This window comes from Canis lupus, chromosome 5 (genome assembly GCF_011100685.1).
Source record: "Canis lupus familiaris isolate Mischka breed German Shepherd chromosome 5, alternate assembly UU_Cfam_GSD_1.0, whole genome shotgun sequence".
Classification (NCBI taxonomy): domain Eukaryota; kingdom Metazoa; phylum Chordata; class Mammalia; order Carnivora; family Canidae; genus Canis; species Canis lupus.
Window position 1 is genome coordinate 58,950,284 of NC_049226.1, and position 12,256 is coordinate 58,962,539.

At 48.8% G+C, this 12,256-nt stretch overlaps 1 long non-coding RNA gene across 1 annotated transcript; it reads left to right on the plus strand.

Moving 5' to 3' along the window:
- The first annotated feature begins 1,935 nt into the window (after window positions 1-1,935).
- LOC119871903 lies at window positions 1,936-8,974 on the plus strand. The gene is made up of 4 exons (XR_005359817.1): window positions 1,936-2,112; window positions 2,592-2,761; window positions 7,074-7,173; window positions 7,306-8,974. It is a non-coding gene; the product is annotated as an uncharacterized LOC119871903 (long non-coding RNA).
- The last annotated feature ends 3,282 nt before the right edge of the window (window positions 8,975-12,256 follow it).

Sequence of the window (12,256 nt, forward strand, 5' to 3'; positions counted from 1 at the left end):
GAGCCCCCTCCTTCCCGTTGGCAGCAAGGACCTCTGCCGAGCTTTGTGGAGGTGTCATGTGGGTCCGTGTCTGTGGGTCTCCTCTGTAACCAGCAGACAGCATTTTAGGATATGGAAGGTGGGGTCCTCAGAGCCACTTTCCTACAAAGAGAGGAGGCTCCTCCATCCCCTGTCTCTGGAATGTGGCCAAGGCTCAGAGGTATTGTTGGCTTTTTTTTTTTTTTTCCATCTGAGGGCGTGAGTCAGGCAATTATACTCTAGGAAGGTTCTTCCTTTCCCTCAGCTTCCTGGAGAAACAGAAGTAAATTGTCTTTATTTTTTAAATTTACAAGTTAATAAAAGCAGCTAATCGATGTGAGGCATTCTCCGTGTCTGGACGTCTTGCTTTCCTTGCTGGGAGTTGCTCAGATAGTGACTTTGGGCAGAGGGGAGTACATAATTCATGCAATCTCCCAATGCCAGTGAACGTCAGAGCCTCACAGTCTGTGCTCTGAGCTGTTCATTATACCACCTACAGGGCAACTGAGGCAGCATCCAGCATGAAAGTGACCAAGCTCCCTCTTCCCTTTGCGTTACTTCCAACCAAGAAGAGAACCTCGTGTGACCCAGGCTTCACGTCCCCTATGGAAGCCACAACAAGGCAAATATTCAAGGCACGTGTGTGTGTGTGTGTGTGTGTGTGTGTGTTCTGAAAGTTAAAAACCAGTAGACTGTGCCTGCATTTTTGCAACTGTGTAAACATATGTCTGCACAGCCATGTAGTGTACTATACTTGCAATTTCTTTTCTGTAGAGATTTATGTTTCCTGGAGATTTCTTTCTTTTTTCTCTTGCATGATTTGTCATTAGCATAACCTTGCTTTCTTTCGTCTCTCTGTAATATTAACAAATCTCTGGACTCTCACTTAAAAAAAAAAAAAAGAAACTCCTTCAAAGTTCTTTCTTCCAGAATCTGCAGGTGGTCTTGTGCACACCCTAGGGTGGCAGCTGCATCGCCTGTATCAGCTGGAAACACCCCTGCATCTTGGCCACTGAGTTCTCCTTCCCCTTTTCCTTCCCTGTAGCCCACATCCTCAACTAACCTTTTTATTAATACACTTTCAGCTTCAAAATGAATTTAGGTGCACGGAAAGGTTGTGAACGTGGTACTCAGAGTTCCCACGTACCTACCTCCCCTATTAGTAACATCAATGTGGTATGTTTACCACAGTTAATGAACCAACACAGATAAATGTCATTTTAAATGAAAGTGCATGCTTCCCTCCTCCCCCCCCCCCCCCCCGATTTCCTTAGTTTTAACCTAATGTTCTTCTTCCCTCTTTCAGGACTCCATCCTAGAAGCCATATGACATTTAGTCACTGTGTCTCCTTAGGCTTCTCTTGGCAGTGACAGTTTCTCAGGCTTCCCTTACTTTTGGCGACCTTGATAATTCTCTGGAGGATTGGTCAGATATTTCATAGACTGTCCCTCATCTGGATTCATTTGGTGTTTTTCTCATGGTCAGACTGGGTGATGGGTTTCTGGAGGAGGTGCAGTGCCCTTCCCATCACATCGTGTCAGGATGCACGCTGTCAACATGACTCACCACTGCGACTGTGACCTTGACACTGGGTGAAGTCCTGTTGGTCAGATGGCCTCCCCACTGGAAAGTTACCCTATGGCGTTAGTTTTATTTATATGGTGGTCTATATTATGCTTCCAATTGTCCCTTTGGAAATTGCTTCATCTGGCAGTGTCCACTGGGCAGGGCAGCCTGGAGGTGGCACCATGACATGAATTTGACTCACTCTGGCCCTTTGGTGACCTTTGGCTTTGTGCCTTGTGTTCTTTGGTTGACATTTTATTCCTTCTCTACTGCTTCTTCTGATTGTTTTTTTTTTTTTTTTTTTCCCTAGGACTCTTAGCATTACTCATGTCAGGACAGAGTCATAGGGCAGTGGCCAGTCCCCTCGGGGAGCACTGCTCTTGCACATCGCAGAGTATTAGGTGGTTTCATTCCACTGCCATTAGCCACATGCCGAACACTGATGTTCCAACCATCTGGCCACTGGGAGGATAACTGGCTGAGACAGCAAATACCGTGATTGCAAGAAGGCCCGGCTGATCCTGCTGGTGAGCTGGATGCATGGCCCTCCTCCCCGGCCCTTGCATTGCACTGAGGTCCCTCTGCATCCTGTGTGTGCTTCCTACAAAGGGCCCTGTTCCCTGCAGGGACACTGGCTGTCTCCCTCAGGAGAGAGTGGGGCCACATGGGGATGTCAGTGCATTTCCAGAACAGTGATCTTCTTGGAGCTTTTTTCCTACACAGATGGGTATTTCTCGGTTCTGATCTAATTGAAAATATTAGGAGCTAATGCTACTGAGCCCTCGCCAGGCATTTGGCACATCCACAGCTGGCTCACCACAGTCCTGGGTGTTTGCAGCTACTTCTTAGCTCCTTTGCTAGGGGAGAGACTGAGGCTCACAGGCGGGGAGTGTTGTACCCAGTGTCTACAGCTAGTCACCTGTGGAGTTGGCATTCTAACCTGCTCCAAGGGACTGCAGTGTGTTTGCTTGCTGTGTAAGGCTGTTACAATGTCCTCCTTCTGCAGCCCGTCTGTGCACCAACCCAGGCCCATCCAGGACACTGTGGCATTGCAGTGGCCAGCTCCTGTGGGATGCTCAGAGCCCCTCCATTATGGAGCGAAGGTCCTGCAGTCCAGCCCTGAGGGGCTCCAGGACCCAAATGGCAGCCTCAGAGATCAGTGGTCATGCAGACATGGTAGGTACTCATGAATGGTGGCTGTGCTGCTCCCGTGGATGGGAGCTCTTGGCAGGATGGGGAGAGGAAGATTTCATGAGACACTGGGGGCTGCTGCTGAGGCCGAATGGTGAAGGACAAGGACAGGTTTCCCCCATGGTTGCACCTCTGGAGTGAGAATCAGGGCCAGAAGCCAGCAGCAGTGACACATGCCTGCACCTGCCAAGAAAATGATGTGACCAGTAGGGAAATGGCACTGAGAGGCTCTGTGTGGGAGGTGAAAGGTCGTGAGAGGCTGGCTGGGATTTTCTCCCACTGGTGGCCATGGGCGGGTGACTCTGAGCCTCATGTTGCTCATCTGTAAAATGGGGCAACAGCAGGACTTCCCCAAAGTGGTGATCATGGTGTCAGTGTGATGACTGCCCCGGTGGGGGAGAGGAGGGCAGGGAGAAACCAGGTGCAAAGGCGTGTAGACAGATGGGAAGGCTCAGCACTGTCCCCTTCTGCTCTGTTCCCCTGGGCGTCTTCCAGCTGACACCTGCCTGTCAGGGCTGGGGCACTCTGGTGTACAATTGCACTCTGGTGTACAATTCCAGCTCCCCGTCATGCTTGCCATCTCAAGGGACAGAATCGAGATAGACAAGGGCAATTCAGCTCTTCACATGCACAGTGGACGAAGGTCTGGGCAGGGCTGGGCTCAGCCTGCATCCTGTATTTTATACACACAAACACACACCCCTTTCCTCACCATCTTCTCACAGAGTAAATGACAGTGTGCTTTCTGCAGAGAAGGGGCAGCTGCTCTGCAGCCAGTCAGTGTGCCGGAGGAGCTTCCAGTGTGTTCAAGGAGAGGCAGCGAAGCACCTGCTGGGTGCTTGCTCCTCGTAGCACCTGTGTGGTGCTGGACTGGTCCCTGCCTTTGAGAAATGTGCAGTCTGGGAACCACACGAGGACGACGCGTCCTGTCGCCGTGTGCTTGTAGGTGGGCATCTATGTTTGTGACAGTATGCAAGCAGGTGACTGGGGATGCAGTGTCAGCCTGTGAGGCTGCCTGAAGACGAGTTGCAAGGTCCTCTTTCTAAGCAGGGCACTTCTGGTGATAACAGCTGCTCCGGAGAACGTCAGCGAGGTGAGCAGTCACCTTGCACGGCCCCACTGTGATATTAAACAGCCCCAGTGACTCCAACACGTGAATGAAAACTACGTCTCTCCAGTGAAGGAAAGCAAAATCCTAATGGATTTGTTCTCAAATTGCGTACTATTGTCGAACACAGGGAAATGTCAGAGTAATGAACACTTGTATAAATAGTGCACTCTAGCCATTACTTCGGAGGTGCATTTTTCAACTAATTAAGACCATTGGGGATGGCAGAGATGTGCACTGTGGTGATTTCTCGCAAAGGCTGGATCTTGATACACCAACAGGTGGCAAGTCCTCAGCCGCCTATCTCTCCATACATCTCTGGAAGAAGCAAAAGAAACTTCCCCAATTGTCCTGAAAACACCCCAAGGTCAGCAGGACAGAGCAGAGTTCCTGTCCACCCTTCCTGGTGAGAGAGTGGGTTTCCTCCCTCGACTTTGAATGGATAGTTCCCGAGGCCCAGAATGTGGGGTGGCTGTCCTGTGTCATTTACACTAGATTCTCATGTCAGGTGCTCAGGTGCTTGATATGCCTCCTGAGAGAAAGAGTGACAGAGAGAGATGGGCTGGGAAGAAGGAAGGGAGGGGGGTAAGAAAGGGAGAGAGAGAGAGAAAGAGAGAGAGAGATAAAGGCACTAAGCACTTTGCAGGAGACAGCCACCACCGTGCATTCATAGGCTTGGGGGAGGGAGAGTGTTCCCACCCTGAGTGACACAGAGAAGTCCTCCTGGCTTCAGAGCATCCTCACGTCCAGTGCCGGCCACACTTAACTACCCCCTCTTACACCAATGGGACAGAAGGCCAGTCACCCCAGGGCTTGTGTGAGCCCTGAAAAGGTGGGTGACCCCCTTGGCTGAGCCACTTTCTCTTGCTGTGGCAAGGCAAGAAGGCCCTGCCCTCCCTCACTCTTGCGGCCCCCAGACCCAGCACCTCCTCCTGCTCCCACCTGGTGGGTCCCAGCTTGCTTGGGCCTGAGGCCGATGTGATTGCATCTTCATTTTACCAGTGTTTTCATGGCCACTGCTCCTGGCAATATGAGGCTGGCAATAAAAATAATTTATTGGAGGGATGTTGATAAAGCCTTGCTTATTGCAAACAGTAAATTAAAGTGAGCGCTGCCACCTTTCTTTCCCACCCAGGGAACAATAACCACTCGCGGTGAACTCAAAGGGGAAGGGGAACAAGATATAGGACAATCGTTCAACTTCACCCGTCTTACCAGCAACCTCATAAAAATTAAGGAATAATTTTTCAAAGAGATAAGGGCTGTAGGGACACGGAAAATCAAAACAACCAAATTGTTCCTGCCCGGAGGAGGTGCATGTGGGACGGGAAGGGATTTCTTTTCCCATTTTTAATTTACGAGAACCTTGTAAACTACAAATTAAAGGAGCAATAGTGATTCAGAAGGCTTGATTCATTAAGCCTTTATTTACCTTTAATGCCTCCAAAGAAAAATAATTTGGTTACTGAACATGAGTTATGGGCTCAGAGCTGACATCTTCCCACACAAATCTCTGGGCTGCTTCGGGGTGGGGCCACTGTGTACTGAGCAGAGGTGGCAGCTAATAGCAAGCACTTACTTCCCAACAATTGTTGGGGTGATTGTTCGGAAGTGAGCTTCCGGGGGTGGAGGTGGTGATTCAAGTGGGATGGCTGCTCCCGCGTTTGGTCCTCAGGCCTAGACGTGGAAACAACTGTGAGGAACACATGCTGGCCAATTCTGGGACTGTTTCAAATTTGTGTGCCTTTTCCTGAGAAGCCTGAGTGTGTGGTCAGCACTCATAAACAGCAAACAGTAGGAGCCCAATAAATATGTTTTTAAATGAGTGAAAGAGGAAATGAATGAATAAAGGGACTTCATGCATTGCCCCCTGGTACTGGACTTCAGGGTGTGGGAGAGTCTCCATAAACACACTGCATCACTGCCTACGGGACTTCTTAAAGGTGAGGTCCTGATGCCTCTGTTCCCTTCGGTCACCAGAGCATTACTGCAGCCAGGCCCCTGGCTGGAGAAGAGGTCAGGCCTGGCCCCAGCCCTGTCGGAACTTATGGCCAAATGTGACCTTTCCTTCAACAACTCATCTCTGTGGACCTATCTAGTGGCTTCTGAGGGTGAGGATGAAGTCAAGCCAGTGTACAAGTGGGGTGAAGTGCCCCCTAGAGTGTGGACATGGTGATGTATCCATTCTCCACTGCTGTGTAACAAATCACCCTGAACTGAATATACACGATGCCAGATTTTAGGTCCAGAAGTCCAGGCATGGGTCAGCTGGCTCCTCTGTTTAAGGATCTCATAAACAGACTGAGATGGAGATGTTGGTCAGGGATGGGGTGTGATCTGAAGGCTTGACTGAGGAAGGATCTACTTCCAAGCCCACTCAGTAGGTAGTGGCAGTGGTCAGTTCCTTGAGACCATTGCACTGAGGGCCTGCTTTCCTCACTGGCCATGGGCCAGAGGCTTCCCAGGGCCTTGCCACATGGCTCACAACACAGCATCTTGCTTCATGGGAACAAAGCAAGCAGAAGGGCAGGAGACAGAAAACCAGCAAGACAGACAGAAGCAAGAGTTCCTTGTGAGCCAATCCTGGAAGTGCTATCTTGTGGCTTTGCCATATTCTGTTTATTAGGAGTAAGTCCCTAGGTCCAGGCCAGACTCCAGAGGAGGGGACCAGGCCAGGGCATGAACGCCAGGTGGCAGCCCGGTTTCCTCACCTGTGATATGAGAGGGGTGATAATGCCAATTGTATAGGGTTCTTTTGACAGAACGTATGTTTTTAAAGTACTAAGTCCAGAGCTTTCTACATAATAAACCCTCAAAAACAGTGGCCCTCTTTTCTAGTGACATGATATTCCAAGAATCATTTGAAAAGCCCTGTGAAGTGATAGAATTTGTCTTAGGGACCTGGAGACTCCCCTTTAGGGATTATGAAGGTTAATTTTATGTGTCAATTTGACTAACCAGGGGATCCCCAGATTAAACATTGTTTCTGGTGTCTTTGTGAGGGTGCTTCTGTGAGGCTGGTATTTGAATTGGTGGGATCAGTAGAGAAGGTGGCCCTCCCCACTGGTGGGTGGGCATCATTCAATCCATGGAGGGCCTGAACAGAACGAAAGGGTGGAGGGAGGAGGAACTCCTTTTTGCCTGCCTGCCTGCTGAGCTGGGATGTATTTTCTTTTCTTCTGCCCTCAGACTGGGACTTACATGACTGACTCATTCTCAGATCTTCCCACTTGGACAGAACCACACCAGTAAATTTCCTGAGTCTTCAACTTGCAGATGGCAGATTGTGGTACTTCTCAGCCTTCATAATTGCATGAGCCAATTCCTTGTATATACAAATCCTATTGGTAATTTTTCTTGGGAGAACCCTGACTAATGCAATAAATCTTTCCTCTTTCCTCATGGAAACCCCCTTCCACAGCTCAATCAGAAGCACACGCTGCAAGGACTCTGCTATCAATTCCTCCTGGTATGAACCTTCTTGCTTGCATTCAGGCTTCCTCCCATTGGTACCCCAAAGGTCCTTGGACTCTGCCTGGAGAATGTCAAGCAGGAGCAGGTGGGGATCTTTCTAGAGATCCCAACTGCAGAGAATTACCAGCTCCACCTGCTTCCAAAAGGACACTGACTTCAGGGACGGTCACCACATGGAGACACTGAGAGCTTTTAGACTGAAACAAAAACATGGATTGACAATGAAGATCTCATTGCTTATCCAATACTCTTGGAATAAATCAAGTGGGAGTGCCTAGAAAAGACAGTCGAGTGTAAGGTAAATGGTCATGGTGCAGGGGTGACTCTGAGTCCTTCGTTAGAGAGCCAAGAGTTCTTTCCACTATGAACTTTTGGACTCTCTGCTGCTCTGCTTCTGCACTATGTTGGCTCATACATCCCTCTTCTTTTCTCCTTGGCATCATTGATGGATTTTATGAATGTTTCCAAAGGTGGGCTCCCAGCTTAATTGGGAGTTGGTCCTGGGCATCTTTACATACCACGTCATGGCAAAGAGGGCAGCTCTTTAGGCTCTGACTGCCATCTCACCCCATGAAAGGGGCCCATATTAGGAATGCCAGAGGAGTGTGGGCATCTGAAGTTGTGTTTTGTTTATAGTCACAGAGCTGCCCGGATCCCAGGCAAAATCCAGTTTCCCAAGTCCCAGAGATGCTGACTGTTCCTGCTTCCGTGCTCTCTCCAGAATAATTCAGACACTGCTTGGGAAGAATTCAGAGCTTCCTCAAGTCCCAGGTGGTCACAAGACTTCCTAGTGAAGACATCTATCTTGGGGAAGAAGGTTGAGGATGACATTTGAGGGGATCAGGCAAGAAATTGGTTCCTTAAAAAAACAATTGGGATCCTATTTTTGGCTTTTACTCCAACCATCTGTTATGGGCTGCATTGTCTCCCCAAATTTATATGTTGAGTTCTAACCTCTAGGAGGACCCTAAGGTGACCATATATGGGGGTAGGGGTTTTAAGGAAGCAAATAGGGTAAAGTTAGGTCACTGGGCTGGTCCCTAATCTGATGTGACTGGTGGTGCCCTAATAAGAGGAGATGGGGATACAGAAACAGACATGAGCATATGAGGACTTAGGGAGAGGAAAGTGTTCTACACACCAGGGTGAAGCCTCAGAAGAACCAGCCCTGCCCATGTCTGCCTCTCAGACTTCCAGCCTCCAGGACTGGGAGAGAGAAATCTTTGTGTTTTAAACTATCCAATCTGTGATTCTTTGTTATGGCAGCTGAAGCAGACTGATACACCATCCCAATACATACAGAAAACGAAGGACTAACATTAATTTCATTAATTCTGCTCTGGAAGTGGATATGCTTGGTGAGGTGTCCCTGATGCTTTATCACCACTGTAGGCTCAGGTGCTCTGGAACTATAGCAATACTCAGGGAGGAGGTGGCCAGGCTGGGTCTGGTCTCCCAGCCTTGACAGGCAAAGGGGATGAGGTGGTTCCTCTTGCACTGGTCTCATCTTGCTACAAACTCCCCACCTTTCTAGGAAGAACCTTTCTGGACAGGACTGGGTGTGTGCCCTGGGCTGCCTCTTGCGGTCCTCCCTGACCTGGGCTAGGGATTGGGTCTGAGCACCTTCCCCCTCCTGGCTGCTGCCATGCACACCTGATGGAGCATCTGAGGCAGAGTCTGAGCCTAGGTGTTTTTGTTTTCTTTGGATACGGGCAGCACTGAGTTCCACCCCACGTTTTGGCCATCTCAGATTTCTTTGTTCTGCCTCTGTGTTATCATCTCTAAAATGGGAGCAGCAATGCCTTCCTCTGGAATAACAAATTAGAAGTTGGGGGTATGTCTTAGTTGGCTAGGGTGGTTGTAACAAAGGACCCCAGACTGTGGGGTTCAACCATAGACATGTTTTTGGGTTCTGGAGGATGGGGTTCCAAGGTCAGAGTGCCAGCATGGTCAGGGCCTAGGGATGGCCCTGTTCTTATCTATGAACAGCCACCTTCTTGCTGTGTCTTCACAAGGCAGAGAGACACTATCTCTTCTTATAAGGGCACTAATCCTATTCATGAGGTCTTGTGAAGGTTAGTTTTATGGGTTAACTTGACTGAGCTGAGAGATTCACAGTTATTATTTCTGGGTGTGTCTGCGAGGGTGTTTTTGGAAGAGATTAGCATTGGAATCAGGAGACTGTAGAGCTGATGGCCCTCCCAAGTGTGGGTGGGCATCACGCAAGCCAGCAAAGACCTGAATAGAACAAAAAGGTGGAGGAAGGGCAAATTTTCTCTCTCTTCTCTTGACCTGGAATATCCATCCTCTCCTGTCCTGAGATATCACCACTCATGGTTACCAGGCCTTAAGATTTGGGCTGGGACTTAAACCATTGGCTCTTTTGGGTGTAGAAAAAAATTATACCACCTACTCTCTTGGGTCTCCAGCTTATAGATGGCAGGTCATGGGACTTCTCAGTCTCTGTAATCATGTGAGCCAATACCCTACTGTAAGTCTCTGTATATCAGTATACATTCTATTGGTCTGTTTCTCTGAACCCTGACTGATGCAGGACTCCTTCATGACCCATCACCTCCCAAAGGCCCCATCTCTAAATACCATCACGCTGGGGATTAGGGCTTCAACATATGGATTTGGGAGGCACAGAAACATTCATTCCACAGAAGGGGGGGAGGATATGTTTTAACCCCCACAGCACAATGACTATCTGAGGAAACTGGACCCCACTCCTGAGGGATTGGAGAGAAGAAAGGGGAATCTGGATTGTAAGGGGAGTGGGGTCAGAGAGTCATGGGAGCTGAAGGGATGTGGCCATTGTGGACATCCCACTGGCCTGTCCATGGATCTCATGGTGTCACTATGTCCCTGGATGTTAGACTTGGTTTTTGGAGCAGTCAGCAGGTGTAGGAGACCTTTGGCCATGGAGGCAATAGACCCAGTGCTGCTGCTCACCAGTTGTGCCCCTTGGCAGGGCATTTACTCCTCTCCTGAGGAAGGTCACCGTAGTTTTGGGGTTATTGCTATGGTTGAGTGAAGTGATGTATTAAGCCCCCAGGCTGGGTGTGATAACTGGGCCCCCCAGGCTGGGTGTGATAACTGGGCCCCCCTGCCTCCTTTCTTGGGAGGAAGTACACCAAGGGCTCCACTGTGGAGGGGCTGGGTTTCCAGATCCTGGCAAGCAGTCTTGATCTCAGCCAGCTGTTCTCATGCCTCTGCCTTACATGTGATTAAGTTACTCCCCTATTTATTTTAAAGACTTGTCTTATCACCTATTTACAAGACTTATGGATTTCTCATTACTTCCTTTGATGGGACTCAAGCTGAAGTGCTTTCTGCTCACTCCATCTGAGCTCTGCCTATAAAACATGACAGTAATAATGTCCAAGGGAGGAGCAGGCCATGCAGGGATCGGGGCCATGTGAAAGGCATCCTCCTACATGCATCAGGGATTTATCACAACCACACACACCAATGCAGGCATGCCTCCCAACAATTGTCTATAGATGCTCAGCCCAGATCCCCCAGCACCACGTCCCAGGAAGATACAGATGAGAATCTGTCTTTAAGGTCATGAGAACTTCCCTCTGAGACTACCCCTACTTCTGACCCAACTGCAGAGATCATGGCTCTCAGAGAACACCCTTACTTCTGACACTAACTTCAGCTTTTGGGGTTCCCCTTGGCTATGCTCAGGTTTAAAAATTCACTTACTCTCAGAACTAGTTGAAATCTGTTATAGTTACAGTTTATTATAGCAAAAGGACACAGATTAAAATCGGCCAAAGGAAGAGACTTGTGGGATAGAGTCCAGGAAATGTGTGGAGCTCCCACCATCCTCCGTGCTGTAGATGCATAGAGCGTGCTCTTTCCAATAGTAGTGGTGACCACACACACACACTATCCCCCAGGAAAGTCCCCCAGCCTTGGTTTCATCACATAGACATGGTTGACCTCAGTCTCCAGTCCCTCTAAGGGTGAGCTGATACCACTTGACCAAAGCCTCCACCCTATGTCAAATTGTTATACTATCCACCATGGCCCATGGTGCCCAGGTAAACAAGGAGACTCTTATCAGACAGGAAATTCCAAGGGCTTAGAGATCACTTTCCAGGGACTGAAGGCAAACACCAGAGCTCTCTTTGGAAGAGTTAAATCCTTTACTACATACTGTATCTTTCTCTTGGCCAAGAAGGCTGAGTTATAAACAAACTGAAAGGTGCTCCTTACATATTCATAGAGACATATGTTTACAGGAGGTGGGTGAGCACTGAGTCAGGATAAAATTCACACCTGATAGCACTGTACAGAAGAGCTATCCTCCTTTGAGCCTTGAGGAATTCCCTGCCCTTCTGTAAGGCATGTTGGCTTTTCTCACCCTGGTCATAGACCACTGGTGAAGGGTTGACTTCCTGACAACAAAAGCCTAATTTTAATAAATAAAGTGCTGGGGTGGTGGGTATGGGCAAGTTCACCTCTAGACTCAAATAACCAAAAGACTGAAGATGCCCAAAGCATTGGCACCACAACTCTTGGAGCGATGGATTACCAACAGGAGCTTGATGGAGGCTCTGGTTTAGCACAACTCTGTGAGCTATTGTGATGTGAAGCCAACTTGCTAGGGAGACAAGGATAGAGACAGGGTCCTATTGGCAGATATTCACTGTGTGAGTATTGTTCAATGAGTTGACAATGAATGGATGAATAGGATTGGATGGATAGTTCATTGGATGGAAGAATGGATGGATAGAAAGAAGAAGGGATGGATGGATGGTTGGATATATGGATAGGAAGATGAATGAAGAGAAGGAAGGTTGGAGAGAAGGATGGATGGGTGGATGGATGAGTGATGTGGTGTGGGAGTAACATGATGTGGGGGATGCAAACACTGAGTAAGA